This window comes from Leucoraja erinacea, chromosome 5 (assembly GCF_028641065.1).
Source record: "Leucoraja erinacea ecotype New England chromosome 5, Leri_hhj_1, whole genome shotgun sequence".
Taxonomy (NCBI): domain Eukaryota; kingdom Metazoa; phylum Chordata; class Chondrichthyes; order Rajiformes; family Rajidae; genus Leucoraja; species Leucoraja erinaceus.
In genome coordinates, this window is record NC_073381.1 from 50046008 (window position 1) to 50060246 (window position 14239).

At 41.1% G+C, this 14239-nt stretch overlaps 1 protein-coding gene across 2 annotated transcripts in view; it reads right to left on the reverse strand.

Annotated features, from left to right (window-relative positions):
• rcan2 (regulator of calcineurin 2) overlaps positions 1-14239 on the reverse strand; it is a 273378-nt gene that overhangs the window by 36166 nt on the left and 222973 nt on the right. The gene's annotated exons all lie outside the window — the stretch shown is intronic.

The following is a 14239-nucleotide window of genomic DNA, read 5'->3' on the forward strand; positions in this document are numbered from 1 at the left end:
GATACAGTTTTTCACATTTTTGGCCACAAAGGATTAATATATCTTTCAGTTAATAGGCACCTCCAACAAATAGTACCAAAAGTCAGTCTCGACTTCTGGACTAAAACATTAAAAATATCAGTATTGTGCGATCCAAGTTTAAATGACAAGATGACAAATCTCTTTATTATAATGGACGCAGAAAATGTGTCATATTTTAATCATGTTGAAGATAAGTACAGCTATCACAATAATGTATCATAAAATGTTAGATTTTTATATGTTGCCATCATGACAAGAAATAAATAACATTTATGATGACAGCTCGCTTTTGGAGTTTTGGAACTGTTAGGACTATAAGAGAAGAACTTCCATCATTCCATTGCTGCAAAGCAGATTTCCTCTTGTTTGATTTGTGACTACTATTCTTTTTAGCTATGGCCATATGTTGAGATGGCCATATGTTGAGAAATAAATACCTAATGCACAAAAACTCATCCATGTAAAAGTCGCATGTGAACCCAAGACTGTGAAAACCAATGTGATGAATAGAGTCTGAAGAAGGGTCTCGACCCGCAACATCTATTCCTTTTCTCCAGAGATGCTGCCTGACCCGCTGAGTTGCTTCACTTTTTTGTATCAGTCTTTGTGATGAATAGCTTGTTTCTGGAGGGTTGTGTGACCATTGGCATGATAGGTTTTCTAAGGTCACATGTTTTTTTCTGACTGCAACCTCTGGTGCAAAACTTTAATACGTGATCTTCATAAAATCTTAATCTTAATCTCCTTATTGAAAGCACCGCACTACAAGTTATCTGAACACTTGTGACAAAAACAAAATTAATTTAGTTACAAAGTACACAGCTAATCTCAACCCTTGAATGAATTGAATAGTGTTTATGCTCCCATCAAAATATATAAAAATAGAAACATAGAAATTAGGTGTAGGAGGAGGCCATTTGGCCCTTCGAGCTAACACCGCCATTCATTGTAATCATGGCTGATCGTCCCCAATCAATAACCCGTGCCTGCCTTCTCCCCATATCCCTTGATGCCACTAGCCCCTAGAGCTCTATCTAACTCTCTCTTAAATCCACCCAGTGATTTGGCCTCCACTGCCCTCTGTGACAGGGAATTCCACAAATTCACAACTCTCTGGGTGAAAAAGTTTTTTCTCACCTCAGTTTTAAATGGCCTCCCCTTTATTCTAAGACTGTGGCCCCTGGTTCTGCACTCACCCAACATTGGGAACATTTTTCCTGCATCTAGCTTGTCCAGTCCTTTTATAATTGTATATGTTTCTATAAGATATCCCTTCATCCTTCTAAACTCCAGTGCGTACAAGCCTAGTCTTTTCAATCTTTCCTCATATGACAGTCCCGCCATCCCAGGGATCAATCTTGTGAACCTATGCTGCACTGCCTCAATCACAAGGATGTCCTTCCTCAAATTAGGAGACCAAAACTGTACATAATACTCCAGGTGTGGTCTTAGAGAACAGGAAAGCTCTCCAACGCGTCATTAAGACTGCTGAGAGGATCACTGGCACCCAGCTCCCCAGACTGGAGGACATCTACCGGACCCGCTGCATCCGGAGGGTCAAGGGCATCATTAGAGACAGCACACACCCTGGACACTGCCTCTTCACCCCCCTGCCCTCAGGAAGACGATACAGGACACTGAGCGCCCGTACGACAAGACTAAAAAACAGCTTCTACCATAGAGCTGTGACACTACTGAACTCTATCTCCCTCCCACACTGATTCCCCCCCCCCTCTCTCACACACCCGCCCATACTCCTATATGTTTATAGTCTAATTTTTTAATAGTTCTTTTTTAAACGTATTTTTATACTCATATTCCTGTGCAGCTGGAGGACTGCTCCAACAAAATTTCGTTGTCTTGTACAATGACAATAAAGATTATTATTATTATTATTGTTTATTATTACCAGAGTCCTATACAACTGCAGAAGAACCTCTCTACTCCTATACTGAAATCCTCTTGTTATGAAGGCCAACATTCCATTAGATTTCTTCACTGCCTGCTGTACCTGCACGCCAACTTTCAGTGACTGGTGTACAAGGACACCCAGGTCTCGCTGTACCTCCCCCTTACCTAACCTAACCCCATTGAGATAATAATCTGCCCCCTTGTTTTTGCCGCCAAAGTGGATAACCTCACATATAAAATATAAAAATATAAAAGAGCGAAACTAAGATAACATAGGTATAGAAACTCATTCAATCAGTGAGACACAGTGGCACAGCTGATAGAGCTGCACCCTCACAGTGCCAGAGACCCAGGTTCGATCCTGACCTCGGGCACTGTGTCTGTGTGAGATTGTATGTTCTCCCTGTGACTGGGTGGGTTTCCTCCAGTTGCTCTAGTTTCCTCCCACATCCCAAAGACATGCAGCTTTGTAGATTAATTGGTCTCTGTAAAAACTGCCTCCAGTATGTAGGGAGTGGATGAGAAAGTGGGATCATATAGAACTAATATGAATGGATGATCAATGGTCGGCATGGACAGTGGGCCGAAGGGTCAGTTTCCATGCTTTATCTCTAAACCTAAAACTAAGACAAATCTATTGAACTTATTCCTGCATAGAATTGTACACTTTTCAAATCAGAACATTTGGCTCTTTAATGAATCTATAAGTGTTGCTTCTGCCACATTGCTCAGACTGCTAGTCCAGTAATTAACAACACAATGATTGAATAAATACTTCCTGGCATCTAATTGTGTTTTTTTTACCATTTACTAGATTGAAACAATGTCGGAGACCTAGAGCTACTACTTAACAAAACTGGTGAATGTTTTCTGTGCCTTTTTTATATAACTCTTAAAATCTCCCCATCTGTTGCATAAGCTGTGTGCATGAAACACAGGATATATATATACATGAATGGTAAGGCCTGAGGCATCCTTGATAACAATCAAAATTCAAGGAATTGTCAAGGTTTATTGAGTAAGAGACAGCTCACTAAATACAGCATCACTGGTTCAATTGACGTTGCCAGTGACTCATGGTTGAACAAAATAATGGGGTGAAAGGGATAGAAGCAGATAAAGCAGAAATGGTTGGATCTTAGTCAAGGACTTCTGATCTCTTCTTGTAAAAACACTCATGAAGATACAGAATGGATGTGATGAAATATTTGATGAGGTGATTATTTTGGCATTGCTTACTCTCTTTTTGGGGATGGCAGGCTGCTGGCAGAAGACATCGTATATTCCAATTATATTCTAATTATACATATTCCCACTTTAACATTGGGCAGGTCTGACAAGGGGAGATACAACAGGCATCAGATAATTCAAGCTGGAAGTATTTTTCACAGAGGTTTTTGTTATGGCTGAAGACCGAAAAAGGTGAATTTATTATGGGGAACAAGGAAATGGCAGATGAGTTGAACAGGTACTTTGGATCTGTCTTCACTAAGGAGGACACAAACAATCTTCCTGATATAGTTGTGGCCAGAGGATCTGGAGTGACAGAGGAACTGAAGGAAATCCACATTAGGCAGGAAATGGTGTTGGATAGACTGATGGGATTGAAGGCTGATAAATCCCCAGGGTCTGATGGTCTGCATCCAAGGGTACTTAAGGAAGTGGCTCTAGAAATCGTGAATGCATTGGTGATAATTTTCCAATGTTCCATAGACTCAGGATCGGTTCCTATGGATTGGAGGGTAGCTAATGTTAGCCCATTTTTTAAGAAAGGTTGGAGAGAGAAAACGGGGAATTATAGACCAGTTAGCCTGACATCGGTGGTGGGGAAGATGCTGGAGTCAATTATAGAAGATGAGATAGCCGCACATTTGGATAGCAGGAACAGGATCGGTCCGAGTTATCATGGATTTACGAAGGGGAAAACATGCTTGACTAATCTTCTGGAATTTTTTGAAGATGTATCTAAGAAAATGGACAAGGGAGAGCCAGTGGATGTACCTGGACTTTCAGAAATAATTTGATAAGGTCCCACATAGGAGATTAGTGGGCATAATTAGGGCACATTGTATTGGGGGTAGAGTGCTGCCATGGATAGAGAAGTGGTTGGCAGACAGGAAACAAAGAGTAGGGATTAACGGGTCCCTTTCAGAATGTCAGGCAGTGACTAGTGGGCTACCACAAGGCTCGGTGCTGGGACCGCAGCTATTTACAATATACATCAATGATTTGGATGAAGAGATTCAAAGTAACATTAGTAAATTTGCAGATGACACAAAGCTGGGTGGCAGTGTGAACTGTGAGGAGGATGCTATGAGAATGCAGGGTGACTTGGACAGGTTGGGGGAGTGGGCAGATGCATGGCAGATGAAGTTTAATGCGGATAAATGTGAGGTTATCCACTTTGGTAGCAAAAACAGGAAGGCAGATTACTATCTAAATGGCGTCAAGTTGGGAAAAGGGGAAGTACAACGGGATCTGGGGATCCTTGTACATCAGTCTATGAAAGTAAGCATGCAGGTACAGCAGGCAGTGAAGAAAGCGAATGGCATGTTGGCCTTTATAACAAGAGGAATCGAATATAAGAGCAAAGAGGTCCTCCTGCAGTTGTACAGGGCCAAAGTGAGACCACACCTGGAGCATTGTGTGCAGTTTTGGTCCCCTAATTTGAGGAAGGACATTCTTGCTATTGAGGGAGTGCAGTGTAGGTTTACAAGGCTAATTCCCGATATGGCAGGACTGTCTTATGCTGAGAGAATGGAGCAGCTGGGCTTGTACACTCTGGAGTCTGGAGTTTAGAACGATGAGAGGAGGTCTTGTTGAAACATATAAGATTGTTAATGGCTGAAGATCGAAAAAGGTGAATTTATTATCGGGAACAAGGAAATGGCAGATGAGTTGAACAGTCTTTATAGGTCTTTATTCTCTGGAGCGCAGAAGGTTAAGGGGGGACTTGATAGAGGTCTTTAAAATGATGAGAGGGATAGACAGAGTTGATGTGGACAAGCTTTTCCCTTTGAGAATAGGGAAGATTCAAACAAGAGGACATGACTTCAGAATTAAGGGACAGAAGTTTAGGGGTAACATGAGGGGGAACTTCTTTACTCAGAGTGTGGTAGCGGTGTGGAATGAGCTTCCAGTGGAAGTGGTGGAGGCAGGTTCATTGGTATCATTTAAAAATAAATTGGATAGGCATATGGATGAGAAGGGGATGGAGGGTTATGGTATGAGTGCAGGCAGGTGGGACTAAGGGAAAAAAAGTTGTTCGGCACGGACTTGTAGGGCCGAGATGGCCTGTTTCCGTTTGTTATATGGTTATTATATGGTTAAGGGCTTGGACACGCTAGAGGCAGGAAACATGTTCCTAATGTTGGGGGAGTCTAGAACCAGGGGCTCAACCACAGTTTAAGAATAAGGAGTAAGCCATTTAGAAAGGAGACGAGGAAACACTTTTTCTCACAGAGAGTGGTGAGTCAGTGGACTTCTCTGCCTCAGAGGGCGGTGGAGGCAGGTTCTCTGGATGCTTTCAAGAGAGAGCTAGATAGGGCTCTTAAAAATAGCAGAGTCAGGGGATATGGGGAGAAGGCAGGAACGGGGTACTGATTGGGGATGATCAGCCATGATCACATTGAAAGGCGGTGCTGGATCGAAGGGCCAAATGGCCTACTCCTGCACCTATTGTCTATTGTCTATTTTCTATTGTCTTATGCCTATGTGAAAGAGGAGAACTGGGGCTTCAAAATACCTTTGCCTTTCTGGCAGAGGATGCTCTCTATCCTTCAATTCAGTAACTTTCAGTTCCTTTCCCCTTCATGTATTTATTTTTGATGAAATGCAATTTTCTTCAACTCCTTGTTTCTTCCTGAAACATCCAGTTCCATGTTTGACCAGTATCTGGATAAAGTGTTTTCTAATTATTGTTTATTTTTGATATTCACTGTCCCCACATTTTAGTCTCCCTCTAATGTGAAAATATATCCAAATTTACCCAAACAAATCCATTCATAACTTATAAGATCTCTGCATCCTTCAGAATTTAGAATGCCTGAAGACTTTGTTTTGTGCACAGGAGCTAAATTAAAAAAAATAACTTTAAAATATTATGGGTTTATAAACAATAATGTCAGTTGAGACCAACATTGCTCCAAACTGCTTGCTCTTATCCCCTGAGGGGGCCTGGAAGGAAGCTCCCGTATTTCCCAGCAATGAAGATGCTATTTTTTAACCAAAAATAAGGCACAAACATTTACCTGTGTCTTGGAGGCAGAAGGTTAGGTTGTTAGCCAAGAAAGATAGACTTTGTTATCCCTCAGTACGGCAACATCAAGAACAATGTTGCTGTACTGAGGGATAGCCAAGTCTATCCCTCATTGCTGGTAGCTGATGGGAAGCGGCTGTAAAGTGGGAAGTGGTTTTCAAAGGACAGCGCCGCCGGGGGAGGGGAGAGTTCCTTTCACAGCCTGTGGGGAGTTTGGCCTGGTTCAGCACGGCTGGGCCGCCAGGGGTAAAGTTGCGGGGAGGGCAGGAGCGTTGAGAAGGAGGGTGTTGGGGATCATGCCAGCAACTCACTCACTCACCGCTGCCGCGGAACTCCAGGCGTGGAGCCACCTCATTGTGGCCGGGGAGGGAAGTAGCTCAGGTGGCTGCGAGCAGCTGCCGGGACCGGATAGCGGAACCGGCCGCCACCTCAGCGCCTTCTGCCTGGCCCGGGGATGGTCTGGCCCCGGCGGCCACTCCCGTTTTGGCACGAGTGATCCTTATGTTTGAATTTCCTTGTTCCTTAGCACTCCCATTTTCTCCACCATATTTCCACCTGCAGTAACCCTCCACCCCCCACCCATTTAGTCATTCAGATTGGAGGAGATCTGGAAACCTTGGGCAAATAGAATTGTCGTTTTCTTTAATTTTAATTTTTATTTATTTATTTATTTATTTTTGAGTGTGAGAAATCCTATGTCCTGCCAGCCTTTTTTCAATATTTAGCAACTCAAAATGTTGGTGTGTCTTTGACGTAGGTGCGTCCTCAATGCCGGCAAATACCGTAATTATCTAATAAATCACTGTATCCTAGACTTTTGAAAGAGGACATGATTTAAAAGTTACCAAAAAGTATTTATATTTATAATCCAATTGATTACCAAGATATTACTACACTGATAGCCTAAATTGACAAGGACATTGATTTTACACAGGAAAAGCGAACAATCATAGAATTGTTTAAGAAGGAACTGTGGATGCTGGAAAATCGAAGATAGACAAAAATGCTGGAGAAACTCAGCGGGTGAGGCAGCATCTATGGAGCGAAGGAAATAGGCGACGTTTCGGGTCGAGACCCTTCTTCAGAATAGAGTCCTTATTACAGTGTTGCAGTACAGTCAACAGTAATTTGGCCTATGGCCTCCATGTTGGTTTTCTGACAGTGTGACCTACTTCACTTCATTCATTGCCCTTTCTCCAACCATTCTAAACATTTCTTGACTTTCTTTAACTAGCTACTGTATTACAGATTCTGCTTCCACTGTAGTTTGCATTGGGTTCTTCATATCCCATCAACTCTCCATGCAAATAAATCGTGCCCTTCAATTCTCCCTTCAATCCTTATGTTAATGGCCTTAAACTTAAGGTAATAAATGATTGATTCACCAAACGGAGTGAAGCACTATTCCAAATCTGATTTAAAATTTTGGGGGGATTTAAAAAAAAGTATAATGCATTTCCTATAATAGAGCAGTTTTTTAGAGCACAGGCTCTTTTTTTTATAGAGATAGAGTGTGGAAACAGGCCCTTCGGCCCACCGAGCCCACACCAACCTTTGATCATCCATACTACTAGTTCTATCCTACACACAAGGGATAATTTACAGAAGCCAATTAACCTGCAACCCTGCACATCTTCAGAGTGTGGGAGGAAATTGCAGCACCCGGAGAAACCCCATGCGGTCACAGGGAGAATGTACAAACTCCGTAAGACAGCACCCGTAGTCAGGATCGAACCCAGGTCTCCGGCGCTGCAAGGCAGGAACTCTACTGCTGCGCCACTTTGCCGCCCTTGTTACGTTTATATTTTGTTTTACCTGATATTATTTATTTTTGTATTAGCTTTCTATTTACCTAACCTTCTCTCTAAATTATGGTCTAGGCATTATGATCTGGGCAGGGTGAATGCGCTTTTATCAAAGTAACAAATTGAGACTGTCCGCCAATCTGATCTTTTGATCTCGTGACCACTCTGACTCACTTCAGGATTTACAGCTCAAAATTCCACCCATTCTAACAGATTTCAGAAACGCAAATTTGCCGTTCATAAGTGCTTTGGAGGGAGCCTCACTTCATGGGGAACACAGAAATGGGGCCATACTGTTCCAGTCATGCATTCCGCCTGCACAGCCATTCAGTGAGGCCCACTAGTGATGACATGGATACAATTAAGTTGCATGCATCATATTTGAAGTTTTAAGGTAAGAGGGGAAAGATTTAATAGGAACCTGAGGGGCAACATTTTCAATCAAAGGGTATATGGAATGTGCTGCCAGAGGAAGTAGTTGAGGTAGGTACTATCACAACATTTAAAAGTCATTTGGACAGGTACATGGCGAGGAAATGTTTAGAAGGATATGGGTCAAATGTAAGCAGGTGGGATTAGGGGCATTTCGGGAATCTTGGTTGGCATGGACAAGTTGGGCAAAAGGGCCTCTGTCATTGTTGTATGATTCTATGATTCTATGCAAAGGAGAAAGGTCCTGGTTTGGCCCTTCACATTTCATGAACATTTAATGAAATCCCAAAACATTTCAGAGTCCTGAATTTGTTCTCAAAACTTGTTCTGAAACGAGCTATTGTTGATCTACAGGAAACCATAGCTATAAAATGGCAGGGAGCAAGACTAGATAATGACAAAGTGACCAGCCAACTCTCCTGAAAAGGTCTTAGTCCCATCCTGATATTAACCGGGGAGGTATCTTGGAGTGGTGGCACAGCTGTTAATGTATATTACTAACTTCATTTCCTGAATTCCTAATTCACAGGCCCTTCAGGGTATTGAGTTTGAGGAGATTCTCCAGCCCAGGTTCATTTTTTAGTTTAATTTAGTTTAGAGATACAGCGCAGAAACAGGCCCTTCAGCCCACCGAGTCCGTGCCGACCAGCGATCCCCGCACATTAACACTATCCTACTTCTAGGGACAATTTACGCATACACCAAGATTGTCTATTTGCACCATTGCACTATTGTTTGGTTGGATGTTTTTATGTGTATATGTGTGTATGTATAGAATATATAGATGTGTGTGCGTGTATATAATTCTGTTGTGCTGCTGCAAGTAAGAATTTCATTGTTCTGCCTGGGACATATGACAATAAAACTCTCTTGATGTGAGAGGATGCTTGTACCTGGATTCAGGCACTGTGTGCTGACAAAGTTGTGAACACCACTGATTAGAAAACGGTCCATCTCAATTTGAGAAGGTGGCGCAGTGGGGAGAGTATTCCACCGAGGTTGGGATTGAAGCTGGGTCTCTGCCGGCAGCAGTTCTAGCAGCTGCACTACCCTGCCACCCTTTGAACATCCCCATTTATGATCTCATCGTGAAAGAGAGTTCATTGATGACATAGCAGAAATGGTTGGAACCACAACACTTAAGAATTCCTGAAGTTACGGCCTGGGACTGAGATGATTGAATGATGTCAACCAGAAACTTTCTCCATTTTGCTCGGTATGCCCCCCAATAATTATGCCCCCCAATAATTAATGCCCACTTTCATCAGGGTTCTTTAATGACATATTTGCTCATATTCTGCTTTGATCCATCTCACCACACCCCTCGATATCATAAAGGTATTTTCTCCCAAAAGATCGCCTGTTGACTAAAGCCACTTTTTATTATAAGGAAGTTGCTTTGTCAGTAAATAATTTAAGTCCCTGACCTAGAAATCTGATGATGCAAAACCTTTCTTACACCTCTGAAAGCACACACACATTCTCTCTGGTGGATTTTATCACCTATGTAACATCCTAACCTTGCAATCCCATTCAGCAACAAACCGCTGATGTAATTGTAACCCAAGACCTGGTTGCCTTGAATTCACTTCCATGCAACAGGGAACTTCCACTGAACTTCCATCAAAGTTTAGAAATGCAGAGGAATGAAGGAAATTCATTGCCCCTACCTTATTTTTGCACAGAATTAGATCTTTTTTCCCAAGTTGATGCTTATGTTCTATAAATACCTCCATTCATCTTCTCGATTTCTTACTCCTGTGTGCTTCATTGACATCCCCAAAAATGTATTTAAACTGCTAACTGTGGCAAAACGTTATAATGTTAGCATTATTTCTTCTCAATTAACTAATATTGGTGGTGATCGTGTACTCATTGGCCAAAGTTTTAATATTTGCTGCAAATGGAAGCATTTTCTCTGCAAACACCCCAGGGCAACCCCTTATAGATAATTATATTTAGACTAATTTGCCCATTTGCAAGCTCGTAACTATATCCTCCAATTAACAAAACATTGACAAAATCAATTGATTAACTCATCACAAACTGCACAATGTTGCAGTGGTAGAGTTGCTGCCTAGCATTGCCAGAGACCCGGATTCGATCCTGCCTATGGGTGCTGTCTGTATGGAGTTTGTACACTCTCCCTATGTCTGTAAGGGTTTCTCCGAGTGCTCTGGTTTCCTCCCGCATCCCAAAGCTGTGCAGGGTTGGAGGTTAATTGGTTCTGTAACAATTGGCGCTATGATAGAGCTAGTATACGGGTATCGTTGGTCAGTGCAGATTCGGTGGGCCAAAGAGCATGATTCCACATTGCATCTCTAATCATGTCAACTAACGTCCCATATACATTAGTCCCACTTATCTGTGTTTGGCCCATATCCCTCAAAACCAATCCAATCCAAGTACATGTCCAAATGTTTTTTAAACCTTGTCATAGTATCTGTCTTAACTTCCTCCTTCGGCAGCTTGTTCCATATACCTTCCATGTACCTACCACCCTTTATGTTAAAAAGTTGCCCCTCTGGCTCCTATATTTCCTCTGGTTCTCGATTTCCCTGCCCTGGGTAAAAGACTGTGCATTTATCCAATCTATTCCTCTCATGATCTGATACACCTCTATAAGAACACCTCTCACCCTCCTGCTCTCCAGGGAATAAACTCCTAGCCTACTCAACCTCTCCCTATTGCTCAGGCCCTCGAGTCCTGGCAACATCCTTGTATAGCTTCTCTGAACCCTTTCCAGCTTAACAACATTGTTCCTATAACAGGTGACTAAAACTGAACACAATATTTTAACTGTGGCCTTACCAATGTCATACAACTAACATGATTTCCCATCCTCTATACTCAAAGACTTATTACATTTCCTTTATTCTTTCATTTCCTGTCAAAAAACAAATCTTTGTGTCAGATACAGTAACAGCAAACAATCACTCGCCACTGCTTCATGTGAATCAGTGCTTTGCAAGGCTGCCCTTTGGCTGGATTGATGATGATAACAGAGTTTTTAGTGAATATTGTTTGTTCCAAATGAGAGGGAAAACTATCTAGCTATTGAGCCAGTTAATATTTCTTAAAAATGTGATAAAACTTGATCAACCCCTTCACTTAAATGTTCACACTACACACTAAGCCATTTGGAGCTGATGCTGACTTCTGCAATTTGTATTACAATGCACTTCTTGTCCATTCACTTTGTCTGATAAACATGATTTGCATCCACATATAATCCTTCATGAGTGAGGTGTTCTGTGATCCCAGTGATCAAGGCTCATATCAAACCTCTCGCGTTCAACTTCATTTACTGTCCCTATTCAATCACATGTTGTTCCAGGTGCACTGCACTTGGTTATGGGCTCCTTAACTTATTTGACTTTGCTGTTTATTCCTTATATGAGGCACTGAAGCTACTGTCAGCTTCAGATGGAATAGATTGAGGAACAGCTCTCTGATCTGTCTGGATAGGCACTTCCATTTAAATATATATATTTATAAAACTTTGCTCAAGACAAAGAGCAGGTTAAATAGCAAATATTGCTTTGACACAGGAACATATTTCACGTTCAATATATTATCCTCTGTGAAGTACATACTAAATGGCTGCTTGTTCAAAAGTATTAATTATGTTAGGAAAGATTACTACAGTGAATAATGCAGTGTATCAGGTTATAATTCAATTACAACATGGTAAATTAAGTTTAGATGTATTTTGGTAACATTTGATTAAATTATATCATGCCCAGATTAAAACATAATGTTCTGCAGGAACTCAGTGGGTCATGCAGCATCTGTACAGGGAATGAAGGCTGAAGAAAGGGTCTGATCCAAAAAATTTCCTATCCATTCCCTCCACAGATGCTGCCTAACTCTCTGAGTTCCTCCAGCGTGTTGTGTTTTGGTCAAGGTTCCAGCGTCTGCAGTTTCTTGTGCCTTCATGCCTAGATTATGTGAGGAAGCTGCCGCATGTAACATCTGGCATCTCCTCTTGCAATTGCCTTCAAGCTTGGGATTCCTATATAAGTGCATGGATGCCCCAAACATGCTGGCACCTGCTCACCAGCAATTTCCCAACTTTTCTCTAACTTTTGTCCGCCCAATTGGATTCAATCAGTAAAGTAAGATGTTATGATAATTTCAAAGTATTTACGCTGAAGAAACAATTTTGGTACAAGAATGGCATCTTTATTAATTTGAAAGGAGAGTAACACCTTTGAGGGCGCCAAAGGTAGGTTTTGATTGATGAACTATTTATTGGGGGTTAATTAAGCTTAGTTTATTACTTAGAAGCATTTTAATGTCTTTATCAGACATTTTCATTTTCAAAAATGATAATAATCTGATTATTAATGTATTTGTTTTTCAATGTTTTTCAATGTTTCTGTTTATCAGAGAACATAAAAGTCACAAGATAACCTGGTGCGGTAGAGGATGATAGGTTAGCTTGAGAGCAATTCAGAAAATAATTGGTAGGATAATGCCAGGGCAACAAAAAAAAAGTTACAATCAAAAAATAAACCAGTACTAATTTTGATAATATAGTTAGTTTAAAAATAACACTATATTGCTAGTTAATTAATGCTGCTGGTCCTTCCCTCCCCATTGTATATAAATGGCTAGTCAGGCTGCATCTGTCAAAAAAGACACACCAAATTAATGTCAAAACTGCATGATCTATTGAGTGTTAGCAACATTTGCTGAATTGATTTCAGATTTGAGCATCTGCATTCATTGATTTTTGTGTATAGATAGCAGTCAGTTGGAGGGGGAGGGGGAGAGGGAAATGGAGGACTAGCGTTTCTTTTAACAATCTTCTTTCCATCTAGTCTTGGGGTAACTATGTACTGGGAATTTTGCTTGGACTCAGCCATATTTTACTATAATGTTAGACCTGTCAGCATAGATAGATACAGAGTACATCAAATTCTTTCAGCACATCACAAAGCAACCTTCCCATGCAGGGGGTTCATTTTATTTGTGTGAATTTTCTCCATTTTCCTAATCTTATGAATGTTCTGGTTGTAATTGCTACCTGTTGACAACTTAAGATAGTTTATTCATTTTCATCATTGCCCATTGTTCAAATTAACTTCATAAAGTCAACCGGAAGGATTTTCATTCCATCAATCTATTTAAATCCATGTGTCATCCATTATTAGCATGTTAATTGTTCTATTTTTATAAATACAGTCGCTCCCAACCAATTCCCTGCACCTCAACATACCCTCTCCTGTCCCACCCCTCCCTTGCAAATGCACATTAAACGTCCCAGCAGTTCAGCATTACAAAGTATATCTAGATAGACCAAAGCACAAAAGACAAACCACGTGGCAATCATCCATTAATTTACTCACAAAATAACACTATGTTCACCGTTTTATCTTTGCATTATTAGAATGAAAGCTTAATCTCTTTTATAGCATTTAATTTTAACCAGTATTTGCTTATTGCTGAGGGGACCCATTGATAGAACTCAGTTTACTGCAGTCCAGGGTGATGGAGAACAAGCTTTTGGGGATGGCAGCTGTGCAGCTGTACAAGCAGGCACTGGACTTAAATTGATCCATATGCCAAAACGTGTGTCTAAATATGGTGGTTCTGGGAAAAGCAATGTCATAATGTGGACAGTAAGAATAAAATCAAAATCCATTTCCATGAAATGTTTAAGGGGGGGATGTAATCATGTTGGATTTCATAGCTCCGTGTCCTTGGCTTGGAAGATCGTTCATATTTGCATCAAATTTCACTGCACTTTTCCACCGGACTTGAAAACACCTGGTATGTAAATATTCTAGAACTGGTATAGAAAATT